Here is a 6,000-nt window from a genome sequence, read left to right on the forward strand (position 1 = left end):
CTGGACGGTGTTTCTTCCGACACATTGGTGCAGCTTTCTTCCAGGTTAAGCGAGCAGTGTGTCAAGAAGCAGTGTGGCTTGGCAGGGTCGTGTTTTGGAGGACGTATGACTCTCAACCTTCGCCTCTCCCGAGTCCATACGGCAGTTATATCCTGCCTGTTTTGCCCTGTCCGGGGGTATCATCGGATGGTGCCACAGTGTCTCCTGACCCCTCCTGTCTCAGCCTCCAGTATTTATGCTGCAGTAGTTTATGTGTTGGGGGGCTAGGGTCAGTTTGTTATATCTGGAGTACTTCTCCTGTCTTATCCGGTGTCCTGTGTGAATTTAAGTATGCTCTCTCTAATTCTCTCRTTCTCTCTTTCTTTCTCTCTCTCGGAGGACCTGAGCCCTAGGACCATGCSTCAGGACTACCTGGCATGATGACTCCTTGCTMTCCCCAGTCCACCTGGCCMTGCTGCTGCTCCAGTTTCAACTGTTCTGCCTGCGGCTATGGAACCCTGACCTGTTCACCGGACGTGCTACCTGTCCCAGACCTGCTGTTTTCAACTCTCTAGAGACCGCAGGAGCGGTAGAGATACTCTTAATGATCGGCTATGAAAAGCCAACTGACATTTACTCCTGAGGTGCTGACTTGCTGCACCCTCGATAACTACTGTGATTATTATTATTTGACCATGCTGGTCATTTATGAACATTTGAACATCTTGGCCATGTTCTGTTATAATCTCCACCCGGCACAGCCAGAAGAGGACTGGCCACCCCTCATAGCCTGGTACCTCTCTAGGTTTCTTCCTAGGTTTTGGCCTTTCTTGGGAGTTTTTCCTAGCCACCGTGCTTCTACACCTGCATTGCTTGCTGTTTGGGGTTTTAGGTTGGGTTTCTGTACAGCACTTTGAGATATCAGCTGATGTACGAAGGACTATATAAATACATTTGATTTGATTTTGAGTTGCAGCAATGGAACCAGACTGTAACTACCATTCGGATAAGAATCATACTAAGATAAAGTGACGGTACGCACTAATAATGACAACATGTGGGTGTTTCTGTTTCATGTCTGCTCATGATAACTAAGCATTAATTTCGGTAAATATAGGCTCACAAGAAATTGGTCTTGAATTGAATGCTGGGTGACGTCTTGCTGGGTACTTGGGGCTGTGTGGCCTTGGTATTGACACTATCTTGGTTGCCCTTGACAGCAGCCTCCAGCCTTGCCTTCATGTGGGGTGAGGATGCCATCAGGGCCTTGAAGACGGACGAGTGCTGGGGGCCAATGCGCATCAGGTCCTGCAGGCCCGACTCATGCAGGTCGCAGGGGCAGAGAGCAGGGTGTTCTCATCCAGCAGACAAGAAATTAGGCTGGGAAGGAGAATGGCCACCAACTAGGAACCTGGAGGTCAAAGATCAAAACACAACCAAAATAAGACTATGCATCATGGGACAGAAAGACAGAACAATTGGAAAGGAAAAAATATCAACCAATCCATATTTGACACCCATTATCCAACCTGGGAACGTATTATTGTTTTCCACTTCAGCATCTAGAAAAGCTGACGAATAATATTGACCACTAATGACCACAGCATTCAGGAGTCTGAGGTAACTTAGCCTACTCACGGTGTGTCTCGTCTGCAGCAAATACCAGAGCCTCCAGGGTTCTGACTCCATCCTGGATGGCCTGGAGCTCCTCGGGGCTCTGGGGCATCCTCCTCTCCACACCCTGGAGGTGTCCCACCACACAGCCCTCCAGGGCCTGGATGAAGGGCACCACCCCCGTCTGGCTCTGGTACACTGACATCAGCAGCTGGTAACTCCTGCTGAGAACCTGAGGAAGAGTAGAGAGCTGGTATAGAGTCAGCTGTGGATAACGCCTTTACATATGCTTTACATATGAGAATCAGTAGGGAGAATATCTTTGCATTGAACGCTTGAAGAGAATGTAATACTGAGGAACTTAGAATAGTAGAAAAGTTGACTCTTAAAATACTTTTATAGTCATCATAAGACAGTGTGTCACCAAGGAGTCCTAAAAAGCTGTCTTGTGCTTTAGTTTTGTATTACTGCTGAACTATTTAGTGCTGAGTTTCTACAGGGTCTTTAGAATCCAGGATGGCTTAAAACATGTATATGCAGCGTGTCTGCAGTGGCTGGGCTGTGGTGACTTCAGAACTGGCAGACAGCAGGAAGATGGTGAGAGCTGTCAACAGACTGATCTCAGCCACCGCAGGGTTGGGCTTATCTGTTAACAGAGACAGGGACACAAAGATAATAATTCATCCAGTTAGAATCTGACTGAACTTAATACAATTTATAATGGAATTGTGCATTCTGAACCGTATTTTTACTTGTAAACCCAAGACCAAACTTGGAATGCAATTAAGGAACTTAAAATGGAATTGCGCACATGTAGACTTTCAAACCAAAGGCCATGACATTTGATGTAGGCTGGTTTGTTTGATCAAGTTTTCCTTGTGATGTGGCCTCCCATGTCGTAACTGACTGTATGTGTGTGTGGAGGGGAGCGGGGGGTGATTGGTTGTGTGTGTGTGGTTGTGTGTGTGTGTGCATGTGCGTGATTCTGTTTTCTATGTGATGTGCCGTCCCATTCCGCTTCGTCCCTGACTCCGTACCTGAGTCCCAGAAGTCCAACAGGGTGTTGAGGGCACAGTGCAGCATATGGGCTCAGGCCTCGCAGCTCTTCTCTGAGCGACTCATGGGGGAGGAGGCACCACCTGGCCCAGAGCCCCAACACCACAGGACTGCTGGACTAATTCGCTTAGCACCCCCATCAACAGGTATGGTAGTGTAGGCAGGATGGATACACTACTTCTGAGGGGAGAAGAGAGAGGGTTTAACTATTAACCACAGGTTAACCACAGCACCATAGAAAAGACAAGAGAGAGGTGAGGAGGAGAATGTTTAATCAGCCTATCATTTGAGTGATCATTCTTTAAAACAAGATAAAGTTGTTTTTAAAGGGCTTTAACACATTCATTTGCAAATGAGTATTTGTCCATTTGTGAGTCATGTATTGACCATTAATTTGTGAGTCATGTATTGACCAGCCACTTTACTATTGTAAAGTGGCTGTTCCACTGGATGTCATAAGGTGAATGCACCAATTTGTATGTCGCTCTGGATAAGAGCGTCTGCTAAATGACTTAAATGTAAATGTAAATGTAAATAATCAATCATTCTCCATGAATCAATCTAACAATTAATAATGGTCTTGACCTATTCTCTGTGCTGTTTACTTCCTGACTTGGTTGAGTTTAGATGGAATTAATTAACCACAGTCCTGGTTAGTATAGCAAGCAGGCCCAGCTTGGCTTACCCTCATTGGCCATTGAAGGCCAAAATGTCAATCATTTAAACTTTTAATAATTTTTTTATGGTGAGCGAGCGTTGTGCCTTTTCCTGTCCAATGAGGTCAGACAGGATGGCCAGAGCATCCACTACCAGTATGCAATCACTGTCACAGACTCCAGGCCGGTCCTCCCTGGCCCCGACAGGCCAGCTTGGGGCCGAGCTAGGGAAGTTTACGCACCAGCACAGACATGCACAGCTCCAGGGCCCCGAATCAGGCCGCCTGTGTCCCGCCCCTCCCCGAACCATCTCCTTCTCTGCTGCCCCGTCATCCACTGGGAGAAAGCTGGGGGTGACGGGCCGTGACGGTTGGCAGGGATGTCGTCCACCATGATGAAGTCAGTGCTGTTGAGCCACAGGGCCGTGGTCTGGAAGATAGGAGCCCAGGAACTGCAGTAGTGGTGTCTGGCCTGCTCCACTGTCTCTGCTGTGCAGAACGTCCCTCCTGACAAACACACACAAAATGGTTAAACCAATGCAATATCCCATCCCAACTACAGGCACACATTGATTAATAACTCAGAGCATCTACCGACATGAACTACTCTCTACCCAGATTAACTGCCATCTACCCACATGAACTACCATCTACCCAGTGACACAGACAACCCCACCAGGCCCAGAACATGACCTGTAGCCTGTAGTGCTGTAGTCATGTCCTGCTAGTCTCCTCACCTGTAGCGCTGTAGTAATGTCCTGCTAGTGTCCTCACCTGTAGCCTTTAGTAATGTCCTGCTAATGTCCTCACCTGTAGCTTGTAGTGCTGTAGTTATGTCCTGCTAGTGTCCTCACCTGTAGCCTGTAGTGCTGCAGTCATGTCCTGCTAGTGTCCTCACCTGTAGCCTGTAGTGCTGTAGTCATGTCCTGCTTGTGTCCTCACCTGTAGCGCTGTAGTCATGTCCTGCTAGTGTCCTCACCTGTAGCCTGTAGTGCTGTAGTCATGTCCTGATTGTGTCCTCACCTGTAGTACTGTAGTCATGTCCTGCTAGTGTCCTCACCTGTAGCGCTGTAGTCATGTCCTGCTAGTGTCCTCACCTGTAGCCTGTAGTGCTGTGGTCATGTCCTGCTTTGTGTCCTCACCTGTAGTGCTGCAGTCATGTCTTGCTAGTGTCTTCACCTGTAGTGCTGTGGTCATGTCCTGCTTGTGTCCTCACCTGTAGTGCTGTAGTCATGTCCTGCTAGTGTCCTCACCTGTAGTGCTGTGGTCATGTCCTGCTTGTGTCCACCTGTAGTGCTGCAGTCATGTCCTGCTTGTGTCTTCACCTGTAGTGCTGCAGTCATGTCCTGCTAGTGTCCTCACCTGTAGTGCTGCAGTCATGTCCTGCTAGTGTCTTCACCTGTAGTGCTGCAGTCATGTCCTGCTAGTGTCCTCACTTGTAGTGCTGTAGTCATGTCCTGCTTGTGTCCTCACCTGTAGTGCTGTAGTCATGTCCTGCTAGTGTCCTCACCTGTAGTGCTGTGGTCATGTCCTGCTAGTGTCCTCACCTGTAGTGCTGTGGTCATGTCCTGCTAGTGTCCTCACCTGTAGTGCTGTAGTCATGTCCTGCTAGTGTCCTCACCTGTAGCCTGTAGTGCTGCAGTCATGTCCTGCTAGTGTCCTCACCTGCAGCTGTAGTGCTATAGTCATGTCCTGCTAGTGTCCTCACCTGTAGCCTGTAGTGCTGTAGTCATGTCCTGCTAGTGTCCTCACCTGCAGCCTGTAGTGCTGCAGTCATGTCCTGCTAGTGTCCTCACCTGCAGCCTGTAGTGCTGTAGTCATGTCCTGCTAGTGTCCTCACCTGTAGCCTGTAGTGCTGTAGTCATGTCCTGCTAGTGTCCTCACCTGCAGCCTGTAGTGCTGCAGTCATGTCCTGCTAGTGTCTTCACCTGTAGTGCTGCAGTCATGTCCTGCTAGTGTCCTCACCTGTAGTGCTGTAGTCATGTCTGCTTGTGTCTTCACCTGTAGTGCTGCAGTCATGTCCTGCTAGTGTCTTCACCTGTAGTGCTGCAGTCATGTCCTGCTAGTGTCCTCACCTGTAGTGCTGCAGTCATGTCCTGCTTGTGTCTTCACCTGTAGTGCTGCAGTCATGTCCTGCTAGTGTCCTCACCTGTAGTGCTGCAGTCATGTCCTGCTAGTGTCTTCACCTGTAGTGCTGCAGTCATGTCCTGCTAGTGTCCTCACCTGTAGCCTGTAGTCATGTCCTGCTAGTGTCCTCACCTGTAGTGCTGTAGTCATGTCCTGCTAGTGTCCTCACCTGTAGTGGCTGTAGTCATGTCCTGCTAGTGTCCTCACCTGTAGTGCTGTAGTCATGTCCTGCTGTGTCCTCACCTGTAGTGCTGTAGTCATGTCCTGTAGTGTCCTCACTGTATTGGAATCCAAGATGGCGTAGCAGTCGGACGTGTGTTTGTATTGTCCTGTATTGTCCTGTCGCGTGTAAATAGTAAATAGTAAATAGTCTTCGTATTTTTCGTAATACATTTCGTATATATTTTAATTTCACTTTCCATCTAGGAACTGAATATACATTCCTACATTCCGCCTCACCCAATGTGGTACGGACCTGCTATTTTTTTTTATACTTTAGAACCGTAACCCCAATCAGAAGCTAGCAGATAACTAGCTACTAGCTAGTAGTCAGTTAGCCACTGCTGCGG

This window comes from Salvelinus sp. IW2-2015, unplaced genomic scaffold (genome assembly GCF_002910315.2).
Source record: "Salvelinus sp. IW2-2015 unplaced genomic scaffold, ASM291031v2 Un_scaffold1544, whole genome shotgun sequence".
NCBI lineage: Eukaryota > Metazoa > Chordata > Actinopteri > Salmoniformes > Salmonidae > Salvelinus > Salvelinus sp. IW2-2015.